Source organism: Onychomys torridus, chromosome 4 (genome assembly GCF_903995425.1).
Source record: "Onychomys torridus chromosome 4, mOncTor1.1, whole genome shotgun sequence".
NCBI classification, from domain to species: Eukaryota; Metazoa; Chordata; class Mammalia; order Rodentia; family Cricetidae; genus Onychomys; species Onychomys torridus.
The window spans coordinates 66,200,351-66,218,558 of record NC_050446.1 but is presented as its reverse complement, the minus strand read 5'-3'; positions in this window follow the sequence as shown (position 1 = coordinate 66,218,558).

Here is an 18,208-nt window from a genome sequence, read left to right as displayed (position 1 = left end):
GCTCCTAATGGGCATATTTAATTATTATAAGAATTGCCACAGCCAAATCTCATGCATTTTTTTTAAATAATTTGGAGTCAACTCCTGCTCCTGGCTGCTTGTAGACCCTGTCGTCTAAGACCTGGCTCTGGCTTTGTTAGGTTAGTGGAAAATTCCCTGCCCCCACAAACAACTGTTCTCATACAGTACTCAGTCCTGAGGCCCCCACGTGGTCGGTTCTGTCAGTGGACACTTTCTGAGAGCCTGCTACATGCTGGTTACTGTGCAAATGGTGGGAAGCCATGTGTAACGGAGGCAAGGATGCATGTTCTAAAGAGGGCTGGGTAGCAAGGTGAAGGAAGCTGTCGGTTTCCTTAGTGAATCATGCTGCGGGCATGTGAGCAAATCCACCTCACTGCTTGGCTGGCCTTAGACAAATCCTGTTGCCTCTCTAAGCCTCCAGTTTCTAATACAATATAGAAGGCCTCATGAGACAGTCTCTAGGCTGGAAGTACAGTGGCCACAGGGATGCCACGGACATGATTTTGGTTGTGAAGGGATGAGCTGAGCACAGGAGAATGCAGAGGCTCTGCCTGTGATGACCTGGGCTCCTGCTGGAATGAAATGCCATCCATGAGAGGCTAAGTGCTCATGGGACATGTTGACATTTCCTGGGCATTCTGTCTCCTCCATTTAAGACATGCTGAGTGCAGGAGACCCAGAACCCCAGGTGACATTCGTGAAAACTGTTTCATTCTGTGTCTCCACTGAGGTGGTTGGAAGACACGCACTCAAAATGCACATTTGACAGGCCTTCTAGAGGTGATTAGGGTTAGAGGAGACCATGAGGGTTCGGGCTCCCATGAAGGTTTTAGTGGCTTTGTAAGAATGAGTAAAGGCATTCCAGCTAGATGTCTGCACTGTCTTGTCATGAATGATAGCCTCCATCATGTTATAATGCAACCAGAAAGCCCTCCTTGGTCACCAATGCCATGTCACGAACATCACAACCTCCAGATTGTGATCTGAACAACATTCTCTGCTTCCTAAATCTCCAGGCTAGGGTGGTACTCAGTCACAGCAACAGAGCTGAGATGACAGAGGCTGTAGTAGCCTGGGTTAGCCCAACCTGAAGTCTATTAGTCATGATCCTGCCCTGGCCCCGTTTGTGCAAGAGGGGACCCACAGACTCCCCATACCCTGAAGTCTGCCCCATTCTGCCTTCATCACTTCTCTCCCATTTCATTCGGATGCCGGTCTTCACCTCCTAGCTTCAGCTTGTGGTCTAGCCTGGGAATGTGCAGTGTGCCCCATCTCCCAGCAATAAAGCATATGCTTCTACCTCCAGGGTTCCAATGGCTTCTAATGCAATGAGCTCCATACAGAAATATAAGCACAGGCATCTTGCCTTCCATACCTGCCTGTACATACGTATGTGCCTGTACATTTGCCCCAAAGACAGTGGGGATTGTGTATTTGCAATATAAAGTTGAAGAGTGTGTGTGTGTGTGTGTGTGTGTGTGTGTGTGTGTGTGTGTGTGTGTACAAGTGCCCACATCTGTTATGAATATATGAACATTCAATGTGAGTGGAGAGACAATTGCATATGGTTTTATATAGAAGATCGGGGACCAGCTTATGGGAGTGTGCATACACACATAACTTGATTTCCAGTTGGCATCGGGCAAGCGGCTGGCATCTGGTGTGAACTAACTTCATTGAACTGGTAGAAGAATATCATCTGTATGTGCCTAGTGAAAAATAGAATTGGAATTTTTTTCTCCATTTCTTTAAAATGTTGTATACACAACTTGTGGTGCTTTTAAGGAAGAATGGGGCTGGAGGTAAAGACTAGAGGTTTTACCTAGTGCCCACAAAGCGTTAGATTCTGTCTCCAGTATGGCATAAACTGAGTACAAAGTGTGGTGGCACACTCCTGTGATCCCAGAACTAAGGAGGTAGAGGCAGGAAGATCAGAGGTTCTGTGAAGGGGGTTTGAGGCCAGCTTGGGATATAAGAGACTCTCCTTCAAAGGAGAAAGAGAGACAGAAACAGAAAGAGAATATTATATAAAATGACTTATTGTCAATCTAATTAACTTAGAGTTTTCAAAGTCAACCATCAAAAAAAAAAATAGCATGGGCCTGTCAGTCTCCCAACTTTGGAGAATTTTTTTGGTTTTGTTAGGATTTTTTTGTTGTTGCTGCTGTTGGTAGTGGTGGTGGTGGTGGTGGTGGTGGTGGTGGTGGTGGTTTCTCAGTTTTGTTTTGTGTTTTGGTGGTCTTGGGGGTTTCAAGACACTGTTTCTCTGTATACCCCTGCTTGTCCTGGGACTCAACTTGTAGACCTGGATGGCTTCTCACTCAGAGATCTGCCCTGCATCTGCCTCCAGGGTGCAGGGATTAAAAGAGTACCCATCATTCCCAATGAATTCAAGTATTTGAATACTCAGGTCAAATCCTGCTGCCTCTTAGAGAAGTGCTAGTGTTTGAGGCATCATTACAAGTGACTCTGAAAACACAGTGTGGCCTTGGTGTTCAAGCTGATGCTTTGAGAGGCTAGTGGCCTGCCCAGCAATCTGTTCCCAAGTATCAAAGTGCATTCAATGGCTCCCAACAGCTGCCATACCGTGCTCCCCAGATTGGGGATACAAACAAAATCAGTGTTTTCTCACATGGTCCTGTATAGCCAAGATGACAATGCTCTCTTGCTGAAGACCAAGGCCTTCTCTGCCCCTGGTGGCTTTTGATGGGGGTCAACCACTTGTTGACCCATAGCTGCACCCTTCCAGCCTCTGCCTCTGTCTTCACTGACTCTTCCCATTGGATTAGAACCCATTTCTGTCCAGTCTAGCCTAGTGTTAACAAGTCATGTCTGCAAGGACTATCTCCAAATGAACTAACTCATGGTCTCAAGCTGCAAGGTAGATGTGGATTTGAGCAGGACACTAGTCAACCTAGTTTAGTTGGACTGAATAAACCAGGTTTTGGGGCGCCAACTTCCCTACTTCTAGTACAGTCAAGACCCAGGTCCTCATTTTCAAGGCTTGGGTGTCACCATGTCCCCTTGATCTGTCCTTCCCTCTGGGCAGAGCACAAGCCCCAGCTCCCCACCCTTGAGACTATGGGCAGCATGAGGGGAGTGTTTATGTGTGTTGGAGCTCCAGCTGGGGACCAGGATATAGGCCATGCAGTGGCAGTTAGACCCAGATGAATTTCCTGAGACTTCTACTACCATGTTCCTCTTGGACTACTGGTTTTCAGGCCCCTCCCCATCTGTCATCTTTCTATCATCCCTTTTCAGCTGTCTCCTGACCCCAGATATTCACTCTGCTCTGCTGAGGACCACACCTGGGGAGCTGCAGAAACGGCCCTTTAATTTTTGGAGTCAGGGCACCAGAGCTGAGTGGCAGTTATGGACAGGGACTTCACACACTTCTAGGGGACACTAGTAGTTCCCACCACTGCTGGCACTTAGGGAAAGAGGAAGAGAAGAGAACAGACATCATAGCCTAGAGAGCTAAAGGAAGGCTTTTCTCCCTCAAAGGAGTCAGTAAGTGGACAGCTGCTGGCCACTAGTGGGCCCATCCTGCCTCTGGGCTACTGTGTCCTTCACATGTGTTGTTATGGTCACTGCTCTAGCCTTGTAGTTGGGTGTCCCAGGGATGACTCCTGGGCCTGGCACTCACACACTGAATCTTCTCCACCCCCTCCTAGCCTCTGGTTTCCCTCTTCTAAAACCAGACCAAAGCATCGACTCTCCCTCATACAGCAGAAAAAATAAGCAAGCAAGTTTCTGCAGGTATCTACCCAATCAACAAGTACGTGGTAATGCCCATATGCTCAAGTCCACATCCCTGTCCCAGATGCCATTGTCGCTGGGCAGACTAAGGACTGAGACACATTCCCGTTCAGAGCTGTCACGGGGCTTGGTGGTGAAGAACCAGATGTTCAGATTTAGGACACAGTGCAGCCCATGGACCTTACCACTGCCGTATGTGATCTATGTGACTTGGGCAGCTGACCTCAGGTCTTCATTCTCCCATCTGTAGAGTGGGCTTCTCCTTCCACAGACTGGTCCAGATGGGAAGAGGAGGCAGCTGCTGCTGTCACTGTCACGCCTCTTGGGGGACCTCCTTTTCCTCATCTGTGAAATGGGAAAGATGTTGATTCCCCATGGAGACCACTAAGTGATGGTTCATGTCACTCACTGTTCCCCCTAGGAGGGAGAGGACAGGCATCTCCATGCAGTGTCTTGGGAGAGTGTAAACTCTTGCTAGGAACTTGAGAGGTGCTTTCTCGACTCTGCTCCTCTGGCAGCAGCCCTTTCTGCTGGGATGTCTCGGGGACCTAAGATTGGACTTGGTCTCCGGAAGGAGATGAGGAACGTGGGGGAGGAGAGGAAGCGGGCCTCTGAGGGGCCGGCCCTCATAAATTCATTGGCGAGTAATTTATGGCAGCCCTGTGTAGCACCTAGTGCCTGCCCGTGCGAGAGGTTAATAGGAAGGTTAAGGGCCACAGGCCGGCTGATTTATGAGTCTGGCTAGTGCTTTCATCCTGGCCCAGGATCTGGCTCCTGAGGTGTCCTGGAGGAGAGGGAGAAGAGTTGGCCAGGTGGAGGGGGCAGGGAGAGAAGAAGGGTCAGAGGAGACGGCCATAAGAAACCAGAAACCTGTGCAAAGGTGGGAAGGCTCTTGGATAACATCTACACTCTCAGCCAGCGGCAGTGGGATCTGTCCACGTGGAGGCTCCAGAGGCTTGTCCTACATGTGACCCCCTTCGGAGGGTTTCTGGAGGGTTTTGTCCACCGGAAAAACCAGAAAACAAAAGTGAACAAGTGCATTCTAGGTAGAAACTGGTTGTGGTCATGCTTGCTGAGAATAAGGCGATGGTGGGCTGGGAGCAACAGAGTGATGTAACAATCCACAGCAGGCCATGAGGGGGAAGAAACGGAGTAAGCTCCCAGCTAGACAACTTCCTGGCTGCCCCTTCTGAGTGTCTTATTCCTTACCTGTGATGCTCACACCAAGGATATCTGCCATGTCCTCCCAGCCGCTCCCTGAGACACAGAAGAGCCCAAGGTCTGAAGGACCCAGGTAGCCATTTAAAGTGAAGACACAAGAGTGGCAAGCAGTGAGGACAGCCAGGAATCACCTCACAACACTGGAGAAATGTCAGGGAGTGCTCCCTTGGGCTTCCTAGAAGAAGTTTGTCAATGCGGGAAGAGGAAGTTCAAGGAAGACCAGAATAGAGATGACCTTTGTGAGAACCGTACTGGCAGCTGGTGGCCCCACAGTTCCAAACATCAGACCCGGAGGCTCCAGCTGGGTCACAGGGATGATGGTTACAATGGAAGAGGAAGACCTCATGCGGCCAGTATGCTGGTGCCCGCAGAATGCTCCCACTCAGCGTTTAGTCCTCACAGCTAGGGCTGGCGCCACAGGAAGCACAGCTGGCAAGTATGAGCAGAGAGCAATGGGGCAACTTTTTCACATCGGGCCTGGTGGCCTTTCTCTGTGTCCAGCACCTCAACCAGGGGTGCTATTGGGCATGGTTGTTTTTCTCTGAGGGCCTCAGAGCTTCCCGTTCTGGGAATCAATGGCACTCCAGTTTCACTCCGTTTCTGGGATCAAACACCCCTATCAAAGGGAAGTTAGGGGAGGAAGGGTGTATTTCTGCTCACGGTTCCAGGCTAGAGACAACCAGCCACATCACACCCATAGTCATGAGCAGACAGAATGAATGTACGCGCAGTACTCAGCTGGCTCTACTTTTACCCAGTACAGGATTAAAAACCAGGGAACAGTGCTGTCCACTTTAAGCTGGCTCTTCCCATGTCAATTTTGTTAATTAAGACAATCCCCCACAGATCTGCCCACAGACCAATAGCATCCAGGCAACCAAGCCCTCATTAAGCCTCCCTTCCCAAGTGATGCTAGGCTGTGTCAAACTGACAACCAAAACTAACCATTATACGCATGAAGAAGAGACAGTGGACAGGCCAGCACTATCCCACCAGACACACTTCCAAAGCTTCCCACACTCTCCGAGACTATCTGCCCCTTCCCTCACTTCCTTCAGCTTTCTGCCCTCTCTAAACCAAATGTCCCCCGATGCCACTTTATGTACTTTCCCCATGGAACCCTTCCATCCACATCCTGCTCTACCCGTGAATGCCAAGTCCTCAAAAGTGGGACGAGGGAATTTTTCCTGTTTCAACCCTTTGAAGTCCCTCAGTGTCATCCCAACCCAACTCCTGAGAGAAAGTGATCTCAGTTCTGGGCTGGGGAATGGGGCACCACAGGCCCCTGCCAGCCCAACTGCACCTTCCTTTCAAATGGCCTCCTCTGTGACCACCTGGGCGGTCACTATTAGACATTCAGAGACATGCTGTCACATAAATTGACCCTTGAAAGCCAAGCCAGCTCACACCCTTGCAGACAACGACAACCTAGAAGGTATTGGCCCAGTACCCCCAAGTAGCCTGAAATTACACAAGAATTCATTGCAGACTCGGTAACATCTTCTAGAACAGCAGGGAGCTCTTCCAAGGCTCCATCTTCTGCTCCCCAGCCCTGTAGTGGGGATCAATCATGATTGCTCACTGACAGGACTTAGAATCACCATGGAAATGAACCTCAGGATGTGTCTATGAAGGAGTATCTAAACTAGGTTCACTGAAGAGCAAAGATCCACACCAGATGTGGGCAACAGCATCCCATGGGCCATGGTGCCAGACTGGATAAAAAAAAGGAGAGACAGTGAGCTGAGCACCAGCCTTCATCCCCTCTGCTTCCTGACTGTGGATACAATCCAGCCCCCTCACTCCTGCTGCCTTCCCATATGATAGACTGTCTTCCTTGCCTGTGAGCCAGCAAAAGCCTCCCTTCAGATGATTCTGTCAGGTGTTTTGTCATGGAAATAAGAAACAACTAAGGTACCCTGTGACCTGGCCCCACCTTCTCTCTTCTGCACTGTCACATCCTTCCCACAGGCTCTGCAGCAGGTCCTGCAGAGATGCATCCCTTTTGAGTAGCCTCTCTGCCTTTGCTCTCCTTCCATGGGGTAGCTGGGAGAAGTGAGGAGATGATGTGATGCTGGGTCTTGGCAATGCTACACACACGAATTGTGTTTCCCTGCTAGTTCGGCTTAAAGTCAATCTTGCCAACCCCTGGCCTTCAAGACAACCACATCCTCTACCTTCCTTTTGCCCTCTAGACTTCAAGGTCTGGTGAAGACAGAGTCCCAGTGAGGGCACATGTCCCTGGCCATGGGAGCGCAGATATTCACTCAGATTCCCTGGACAACCACGTGCCTATGAGATGGGATGAGTACAGCCCACCCGGCCAAATCCAGACTTGAATGTCCACCCTGCCATCTTACCACTGTGTGTCTTTAGGCAAGTGTTTAGTGTTTCTCAGACTAGACCTCTTCAGTATAAGACGGTACACGATAACAATACTTCATATACTGTAGAAAAAATTAAAGAAGGGACTGTAGAGTCATGGATGTAGATATTTGGGAAATATGTATTTAAACCCCAGAAGGGCTGCCAGTTTCCAACAGACTCTTCACCCCAAGAAAGGCAAGTGTCGAGATGTGGCCCTATGAGGCAGGCAGGGGATGGCATCCCATGACATTGGAACCCCAGCTCTGCCCATTCTGACTGTGCATCCTTTGTCAAGGTTCCTAGCCTCTGCCCTGCCTCGGTTGCTTCATCTATGAATATTATCCATAATACAGCCAAAAACCAAGCATGGGATGCTGAACACCTTGCCTGTGCCAGACCCTTCAGAAGCCCTGAAGCTGGAGCCCAAATATATGCAAGGTTCCCTGCGTCATCCTGGGGGCTGGGGTAGGTGACAGGCAGCAGGCAGATAAGCTATATTCCCGAGGCTGATAACAGTTCAGAAAAGGTGATGTCAGCAAGTCTCTGCAGAGGGACTCCCTTGGATTGGGTGGCTCAGAACAGGGACTCTCTGGAGCAGGCCCAGAGCCGGTTGTAGTTGCTCATTAAATGGTACTATTGATTGCTTTAACTCTGAGGACATAAGACTGACTTAGAATGGGGTTTGGAAAAGAGCAGGAGGTTTCTTTGACCCAGCAGACCTTGAAGCCTTAGGAATAGCTAGCTAGATGCCTGAGGGCTGGCACAACTGGGGCAAAGGTCTGCCTTGCTGGGTAGCCATGCTGTTTCTGGAAGCTCCTGGGCCCTCTCCTCCCCCAGCCCCATCAGGCTTTCATTTCCTTCTGGTGGAGGCTGAGCGCCAGCGCCCTGCTGCCGGCCTGGACCGCACATCAGAGATCAGGGCCATTTGCTGAGGGTTTCACGGGGTGTAAAGTGCTCGGCACCCATTAAAGCAAGAGGGGCTGTGGGGTGGAAGCTGAGATCCTCCCTAAAAGTCTCAGAAACACTTCAGAAAGAGCCAAGACCAGCCCTGATCCTGACTTTGCCCTGAAACTATTTATCTCAGCTTTAAAATGCCACAGGCTAGGCTGAAAGCTTGTAAAAGGGAAAATGCAGAGCATCTCCTCATCGAGGAAGAGTGAAGGGTCTCCCTGGGAGCCCTGGGATGAGTAATGCAGTTTCCCACAAGCCCATTCATCTAGAGCCACTATTGGACACTGCTTGTATGCAGATCCTGTGAGAGACAGCTGAGCATCACATACGGAAGCTGCTTGTCAGGTACTGGGGAGAGAGGGGTATGAAAGAAACATTCTCAAGTACTCCCCATGAATCAGAACTTCTCATCACTTCCTTTAATCTCACTACAATGCACCAAGGCCAGCATCCTCCTCTATGAAAACAGATCTGCACCATTAAAGGAAGAAGGGCTTTCATTCATGGAAAAGGCAGAATAGACCAGCTTGAGTGAGGCCAGTCCTTCCTTCTGAAGAAAGCCATACGTGGAGATTCTAGAGGAAGCCTCCCAGGCCCCACCAAGCCTACTAACCATGCCCAGGGGTAAGAGTTGAATGAGTGAATGATCAGGGTTCCTCCTACACTAAGCATGGCCACAAACCTCCTTACATAAACCCTCATCCTGGACCATCATCACAGAAAAGTGAGGCTGCACCCTGCTAAGAGGCACAGCACAACCATATCTGGTCCAGAGCCCTTCCCACTCATTGCCCCTGTGCTCCACGATCACTGAGTCAAATGGCACTCTCTGTCAGAGGTCCTCTGCAGTTTGCAAGAGAATTTCCCAGGCCTGGGATTTGACTCTCAGGAGGGCCTGTGAGATGGAAGACAGGAGAGCTTTGGATGAGAAAACCAAGCTTCCCCATCAATCATGAATTAGGACCTCACTCCCGCCTTCTGGAAAGCAGCTCTTACCATCTTGACATCCAGCAATAGCAGCCCTTGTTCCCTTTCTACCCAGAAGCAAAGAAATGGACCAGAGTACACAAATGGCCCTCTTCTTGCTGGTGCCCTGCATGTCAGATGAGATAACGGCACCTGTGTCTGAGGGGGACCTGTGAACTGCCCTCCATCGGATTTTGAAATATTTGGAGCCCAACTCCTTTGTGGTTTTCATGTGTGTACGGTGTGCATCTCAATACGTGTGTTCTCGTGTGTGCATGGATGCCACACATGGACATGTGGAGGCCTAAAGTGAATGTCTGAAATGCTCTCTATCACTCTTTCACATTTTTCATTGAAGCAGGGTCTCTCAGTCAAACCCGGAGCTTGCAGATGTGGCTAGTCTCGATAACCAGCTTGCTCTGGGGATACTCTGTGTCTGCCTTCCAAGGCTGGAATCACAGGCATGCTGCTGTGCCCACTCAGCATGTACATAGGTTCTGAGGATCAGAAATCCAGTCCTCCAGTCCTCTTGCCTTCATCTCCCAGTCCTGGAACCCCTTAGAAAGGGGGAAAGAATTAACCACTTCCAAAATAGTTGCCATCAGGACCATAACTCAGAGATGGTGAGATGAGGCTTCCCAGAAGTTCTATTTCATTCTTTCATCCTTCCCCTTGTTCATTCATTCATTCAGCTCTGTTTGCTAGAGTGTATTGTAGCCATCAGTGTCACAGGTGATAAGGTTAGAGGAGGAATCCCATCTAGGGAAGGACCTTATAATTCCAGTAGAGAAGGCCCACGGAAAATTCCAGAAGATGAGGCCAGAACTATACTTCAGATGCTGAAGGGAAGAATGGAGGGGACATTTCAAACAGAATATATGACATGGGCAAAGGGACATTCCAGAAACCCTCCGGGGACCCATATTGGCAGGGCCAGCCAGCACCTCACAACAGCCACTTCCTAGAGCTAGCTGGGGCCACAGCCACATCCTGATAACGTGTCATGACTTCCCCCCTCCCTTTCCAAGTGTTGGCTCCCCAGCTTGTGGGGACTTTATTAAAAACACACAGGGCACGGCCAGCAGAGGAGGCGAGGCGCTTTGGCCCTCTCTCTCCCCACTCCTCCCCAGCCCGAGCCCCTACTCCGGCTGGAACATAACCATCAAAATAAACATTAAATGCAGAATGCCAAAGCTGAGTTATTACTTGTGAGGGTTCTGTGGGGGGGAAATTTATAGCGACATTACAGTGTTTTGTTAAAAATCTCTTAATGCACCCAAATGGGAAGGTGTGTGTGTGTTTTATTAAAATGTTACACTCTATAAATCCGATCTGCAGGAAGGACACAGGTGGAGGCCTGGGGACTGAGCTGAGGAAGCCGTCATTTCTGTCTTTGGAGCCATCCTGTCCCTTGGCTCTGGAAGTTGCCTCTTCCAGCCACAGTCTCTCCTCCTCCACACTGGCTCTCCTTCCCTGAAGGAAAAAAATATTTCTTCTTTTCCCTCACCGTCCCAGAAGAGAAGCCACAAAGGGCGTGACCGTCTTTGTGTCACTTCCCCATACCCTCAGGGTCTGTGGAAAAGTTGCAATTTTCTTAAAAGGCCTCTCTCTGAGTGGTGGAGCCCCCATGGTGCCCTTATGAAGTTTGTCTGCCGTGGGGTGAAATTTCCTGTGGGTCTGTTCTCACAGTTTTAGATTCTGGCTGATGCTGCGTTTTTCAAGGGCTTCTTTGTGAAAAAGGCGACCGGTTTGTCTCCAGCCTTCTGTTCTGGAATGCTGTTCCTCAAAATAGTATATGATATCACGGAGGCAGAATGGTGGCTTCATTCCTTTACCTCCTTTGACCATGGATATCTGTGTTCCTCCCCAACCCATGGTGTCCCTCCAGTATTAAGCATGATTTAAGGCCTCATGCATGCCAGGCAAGTACTCTACCATTGAGCCACATCCCAAAGCCCATGCCCTTTCTTAAAAGGAGAAGACTGTAAAGGATCAGATTGACATATAAGTGTGTTTGCTTTTCTTTCCACCTTTCAAAGGGTGATCTGAAAGATTCTTTAGTGGCATTAAAACCTTGATTTTTAAGGGCTCAGTGGTAGAGAATTTGCCTAGAATGCTCAAGGTCCTGGGTTTAATCTCCAGGAAGAAAAGGGGAAGGGCAAAAGGGAGGGAGGGAGGGAGACAGGAGGGAAGGGAGGGAGGGAGACAGGAGGGAAGGGACGGAGGGAGGAAGAAGAATGGAAGGAAGGTGAGGTGCTGGCCAGAGATTGTCAGACTGGACAGAAATTTGGATAGTCCTGATTACTCCCTGCAGTGACATGTTACATACCTGTTAGGGGTTGAATGGATGGGAGAAGACCCCTCCCTCAAAGATAGGTCCATTCCTAACCCCCAGTACCCATGGGTGTGTTCTTACTTGGGAAAGGGTGTGGGCGGCTCAATTAAACGAAGGCTCAAATGAAGTTGTCTAGGGGAGTCCTACTTCTCGGAGCCAAAGGCAAAGACTAGAAGAAGGAACTCACAAGGGGCTGGAGCCAACAGACTGGAAAAGTCAAGATTCTCTCGAGAGTGTACGGTGTCAGCCTGCATAGCCACCTAGCTCTGAGGACAAGCAGCCCTTTCAAAGGCGAGGAGTCCGGGGGTGCCATGCTTCCCAGCTGCAGAGCCATCCAAGGAAATCCCTCCCTGCTTTTTCTAAACTGACTTCTTCCTTTTGGTAGAGTTTTTAAAGGTATAGTTGGGAAAAGGGCCCTACCCTGTGGGCACTGGTGGGTAACCCTCTGCCGAAGAGAGTGTGTAAGCCTGCTACATAGCTTCTCTGTATTTCAACTTCTTCTTCTTCTTCTTCTTCTTCTTCTTCTTCTTCTTCTTCTTCTTCTTCTTCTTCTTCTTCTTCTTCTCTTCTTCTCCTTCTTCTCCTTCTTCTCCTTCTTCTTCTTCTTCTCCTTCTTCTTCTCCTCCTCCTCCTCCTCCTCCTCCTCCTCCTCCTCCTCCTCCTCCTCCTTCTTCTGGCGGGGTGGAGGGCAGTGTTTTCTGTCTCCTAGGAAAGCTTTTTGGATTTGAGATCTTCAGGCTGAGAGGAAGTGGGGTCCAGACAACCCCTGAAGCCCCGGATAAGTTTGGGTCCTTCCGAAGGGCTGCAGCCTTTGTCTGTCCAGGTGTTTCCAGGCAGATAGATGCCCTGCCTCCCTCAGTGCCCCACCTCAGTGAGTCACCTGTGAAACTCAGAGAAGGCACAGAAAGCAAGCGCCACCTCCTGGGGACGCTGCCGCTTGCTTGGCTCCTCCCCTTACTTCTGTCCTGGGCCCTGGCCCTGAGTGGAGGAGCCCCAGGCTGTAGGTTTTAACAGCTTCCTTTTGTTTGTCAGCCGTCTATTTGGTTTTAGAAATGTCTTCTCTGTGGTTCCAGGGACCTAGGGGCCCTTGAAGAAGCTAAGGACTGGGTGGAAGGGTGTGACCTCTGGTGATTTTCACTTAGAACTTCAGCCACGGGTTTTTTATCCTGTTCTGGACAAAGGGTTGGAAAAGTGACCTCAGTGAGCTGCAAGGCCAGCTTCAGTTCAGTTCTGGCTACCAGGATGGTTCTGAGTAGCCCACAGGTCCTGCGGAAGATGCCTCGTATGGGATAGGAGAAGGGGTAATCAGACCACTGGAGTCCTCAGAGGCGGTACCAATCAGGAGATTCTGCGGGCAGCTAGCTAATGAGAGCAGAATACGGTGAAGATGTCGTTCCCTGCCGCTAACTAAGCATCTGCTATAAGCCAAGCCCTGGGCTGAAGGCTGTTTGCAGATGCTGCTATCCTGTCTCCAGGGCCTAAGGATACCCAAGAATTTCTCCCAGCATTCTCCATGGCCCTGCCCTCCCCACCACAACCCCAGTCCTTTCCTAGTACAAGCTTGGAGGTTATTTAGATCAGAATGTGCACCCGGCTGCCTCCTAGGATAGGTGCTGGGGTGGGGACCTCTTGTCTTCCAGGGCAGGCAACTGGAGGAGGGGCTGGAAGGAGGATTGAAGCAGGGAAAGCTAAGGATACACATCTCCCTTCCTTACCTCCCCCACCCCCACACTCAGACTCTGAGGCCCCTGCCAGGGAAAAGGATACCAAGCCTGGAAGCCAGGGGCCCTGAGCTGAGGGCCAGCCGGATGTCTGGCTTGAAGGGCAACTTTGGGTAAGGGGGATAGTCTCTGAGCTCTTCGATTCTACTCCTCTAAGACAGTGGCACTTGAGGATAATCAAGGGGCTGCCTCAAGTACAGGCCTGAGTGGCATGAGGAGCTGGTGGACTTAGAGACCCTCCTCCTCCTACCAGGACAGACACCAGGACACATACCTTACTGCCACCTTGTACCAACTGGCAGGAAGGGCCAGATCCTGGGAACTTGAATTCCTTAGCCCTTATCCTCCTCTTTGCTTTGAAATTCTTAGCCAGGATGGAGTTGTAGGTGGAAGAGGAGGAGGAATGGGGCCCATTGTTTCCCAACCATTTAAGGGACAGGAGCCCCAGCTCATCACTCCAGGATTCTAATGTCTAGAATAGCCAATGCCCCAGTGTATAAAAGAAGTAGTTACTGCTGTTGGTGCAGTTATCAAGTGAGATGGGTACTAATTTCATCTTCACTGCACAGGAGGGTAAACGGAGGCCTGCAGAGGTGGTCACTTAGCCGACTTTATATATCACAGCCAGTCAGCAATAGACATGGGATATAACTAACCCTGCATGGAAAGCTGAGGTTGTAAACTTGGTATGAATGGAAAGGCTGTATTCTGCCTTTCCCAGGGGCCTCCTCACGGTCACAAACATACCCTTCAGCCCAGCTCTGCCTAGAAGCCCCCTCTCCACATCCATGAAGACAACACTGGGTCCCAGAGGGGCTTGGGACTGGAGTCAACACAGCTGCCCCTGGCTGCTCACCAACTCTCAGCTCAGGGGGAGGGTGCAGGTGGGCCTGCAAATGAGACCTTAGAAGAGAAGATCTGAGAGGCCAGGGTGATGGAGAAGGGGAACAGCAGGTCGTGCTCCATCCCTGGAGGAGAGCCCAGGAAGGTTTCACAATCCTCTTCTGGTGCTTCGAAGAGAAATGGAGTAGCTTAGGATCCCTGCAGGGATCCCAAGTCATGGCCATCACATAGAAACCTGCCCCCCATTGTCTCTCCTCAGATGAAACTTTGCCTTCTGCATAGGGGAACTGCTAAAACCTACTCCTTGCTAGAATGAAGTGCCCTTGACCTTGAGAGAGAATACCCCTCCCAGGCACATTCTGGCAGTCATCTGGGCAGGCCCAGGCTGGGTGGGTAGGCTCCTCTCTGCAGAGGGAAGAGGGAAATATGAAATCCTCTCTGAAGAAAAAAAAAAAAAAAGACTGTGGGGTTTAGAAAGAGCTCTGCTTTGTCCCAGGGGGCCATCTCTGCCCCGATGTGGACCTCAGCCTTCAGGGGTCAAAGGATTCCTTGGAAACTCCAGTGAAATTTGAAGAGAGAGACAGGAGATTGGGAGGATGTGGGTCTCTCAGATCCCTCTGGCAGAGAACATCCCTCTCCTTCCTTTCTGAGGCCTCTTCGGGTAAAAACTGGGTTCCCATCTGCCTTCCTAAAGCCAGGATGTGCAGCAAAAACAGGTCCACCCATTGTCTAAAATACCTCAGGAAATCATCTGAAAGCTCATTTCTGCCCCCAGGTACCTGGAAAGTGTGTGCCCTGCATCTTTTCCATGAGAGAAGAAAAGAGTAGGGGCTGCTGGCTGAGCACCTCAAGGCCAGTGGTTGGCTAACATACAAAGGAAAACTACTTGAAGATCAAATTAATCACATCCTCCTCGGAGGGAGGCTCTCACTGACATGATTTTCATAGTGTGGACAGGCTTCCACTCCATAAACTTATTTCTGGTTCCAACAGCTTTCCTCTGAGGTCAACAAGATTTAGCATAGTGATCCTGCAGCAGAGTGGAGACCCATTTTCCACAAGCTTTGGGCATTCAAAAAGATTCCTTGATCCAGTCCAGACCATGACTCGTAGTCTATCTTAGCCTAGCTAAGGAGGATAGTGTTGGCCCTGTGTACCTGGGCTCCATCTTCAGAGGGAATCCTAACAGCTTGGGAGAGCCCTTGATACCCGGAGCACCCAGAACAGAAAGTTAAGTGCCAGAGAACAAATACTAGTAGGCAAAGTGTACATCTTGGGGCCATTGAAGCTAGCTCGTTTTTAAACCTCCATTGGTGCAGGTGTGGACGTTTTCGTTGCGGTAACGAAAGCTTGTGAACTGCTGGTACCTGCAGTTTGCACTGTGAAAATTTGCCCTTAGCTTTCCTGAGTGACCTGCAATGTCAAGCACAGTACAAGGCAAGGAGGGGGGCGGGGTGCCAAGACCTTTGCGGGGTCGTGTTTAGAATGCTGGGTAGTAAATCTGGAATGGTTAAGCATCTCATCTCCAGTGCGGTTCCAGGATTCTGGGTGGCAATGCGGTGTTTCCAGGACTTTCCTAAGCCAGGCGGGCGCCCACCTGTCCGGAAGCTCCTCTCCCAGGCCAGCGCCTAGGCGACCTCGCCGCTCCTCCTCTCAGGGGCAGAAGCCTAGTGCGCTGTCAGGTCGCCAAGAGCGTTGTCGTCGTCGTCGGTGGGGCCCGGTCTCCTTCCAAGCACCGCTGAGCTGTGGCTGGTCCTGGGATGGCTGCGGGCGCGGGAGCCAGAGCTAGAGAGATGCCGTGGCTTGCGAGTCGCAGCAATGCTGTGATGGAGTCTGCGACCCTAGACAGCAGGCTAACTTTGTTCCGGGTCTCTATTCACCCGTGGTGGGGGAACTCGCTTGGTCAGCGCAGGGAGGACCTCAGTTGATAGGCAGTCACCTGGTGAAGGTGGAGGGAGGTATTCCTGGTGGTCGCTGGCACCACACTGGCTCTGGATGAAGCATTTCCTAGAGTCCTGAGAGTGTGGGAGAACCGGGGCCTTTCTGTCTGGCCTACCCTCACGGGCTAGTCTCCAGAAATCGCTGAGAACGCGCAGTGAGCTGTTGAGAACAGTTCAGCCCCGGTGCTGGAATCCCAAACTCAAATTCAAAATCCTAGGCTTAAGCGATTGCACACCTCGCTCATCTGCGCTCTGAGGAATGCAGAGATGTTAATGCAGAGGACCAGAGACCCGCTGTTGCTGTTGTTGACTGTTGTTGCTAGGTCGATTGTCTGGGGTTTGGGTGCCCAAAAAACAGTCTTCAAGAGTCCTAAGACCCTTGACCTCCGGGCTACGTATCTTAATACCTACTGCCACCTGAGTGTTCGCAATGTCCTTCCGTTGCCCCCAAATTCTGAGACACTTCCGAGATTCCCGCAGTTCACAGAGCAGCAATTTCCACCAAGGCGGGAAGTCTCCTTTGGCCTAGGTGGAAGCTGAGGCTTGTGACAGTCAGGTGACTTCACCTGGCTTGTGAGTAGCTGCCACATCCCTCTCACAGTTCCATTGTCTGATTAGGCAAGCAGGAGAACAGCGGGAGATTGAGGAAACGGTAGCAGCCTGGACCAAAATGGCGAAAAATCTGCTCTTCCCTTTCAAAGGGGAGAGAGGCTGCTGTGCTCTTCCTGGATCAGCGACCCTCTAACCAACTCGGGTCTCCTCGCGCCCAGTTCTGCCTCAAGAGCTCTAACCATGAGCAACAACCCGACAGCCCTCCTCCAGCCCTCCTCCAGCCCCTCTCTGCATCTGTTCATTTGTTCAGAGTTCACTCAATAGCAGCCCTGGGTGCCCTGTACCGCACTCAGCAGAGGAGACAGTGGCCTCAGACTCCCATTCTAGAGGAAGGACAGACAACAAACAAAGAAAACAAACATGGGAAATCATGTCAGGAGCTTTCTAGGAGGGAGAAAGATTGTCTGCCCCCCCCCTCCCCATGCACAGTGCCTCCTGCCCTGAGAAAGAGCAAGCTGCTTCCTGTGTGACTACCTGGGGCAGGGGAGTAAGGATCTCAGGCACTGGCCTGTGCAGTCTCTCCTGTTGCAGAAAAAGCAAAGAAAAAAAGAGAAGAGAAGAGAGGAGAGGAGAGGAGAGGGGAGGGGAGGGGAGGGGAGGGGAGGGGAGGGGAGAGGAGAGGAGGGGAGAGGAGAGGAGAGGAGAGGGGAGGGGAGGGGAGGGGAAGGGAGAGGAGAGGAGAGGAGAGGAGAGGGGAGGGGAGGGGAGGGGAGGGGAGGGGAGGGGAGGGGAGGGGAGGGGAGGGGAGGGGAGGGGAGGGGAGAGGAGAGGAGAGGAGAGAGGAGAGGAGAGGAGAGGAGAGGAGAGGAGAGGGAGAGGAGAGGAGAAAAGAGCTGCATAACCTGGCATGTTAAGGGACTTCGGGGCAGGGGTCCCATCTGTGAGAGAAATACTGCCTCCGGGAGCGGAGGCTAGAGCCAGAGGCAGCCTCGGTGGCTTTTACAAGGCTATAAGGGTGCCTTGATAGTAATGGTGATGGTGCTCAGGCTTTCCATTGGGACAGACAAGATGGCTAGATGTACAGATGGGCAAACAAATCGAGTTAATAGAGAAGAATGAACAGCTTCACTTGAGAGCATTCTTCCTGATAAGGTACGCGAAAAGGGGAAATCCAAATGAGGAGATCCCTGGCCATTTGCGGGAAGGTTCCTGGTGGCACCTTCATCATTGTACATTGCAGACAAACCCACAGCCACTTCCTCACTGGCTCACAAGCTCAGCAGCCTCCTTGAACATCCATAAGCTGTGATTCAGACAGTTGAAGGCCCTCAGTATGAGACTCCCATCACATCAACCAGGTGCTCAGGGTTCAAATTCCCGGCTGCCACCAAAAGGTTGAATTGGGCAGTAATTAAGCAGGTGGCCCTCAGCGGTGAGAGTCAGCTTAGTGGGCTGCATGCTGAGCACTCCAGGGTCTGAGGGAGGCGGGAACATTGCGTAATTGCATCTGGCCCCCACCCTACTCTTGTAAT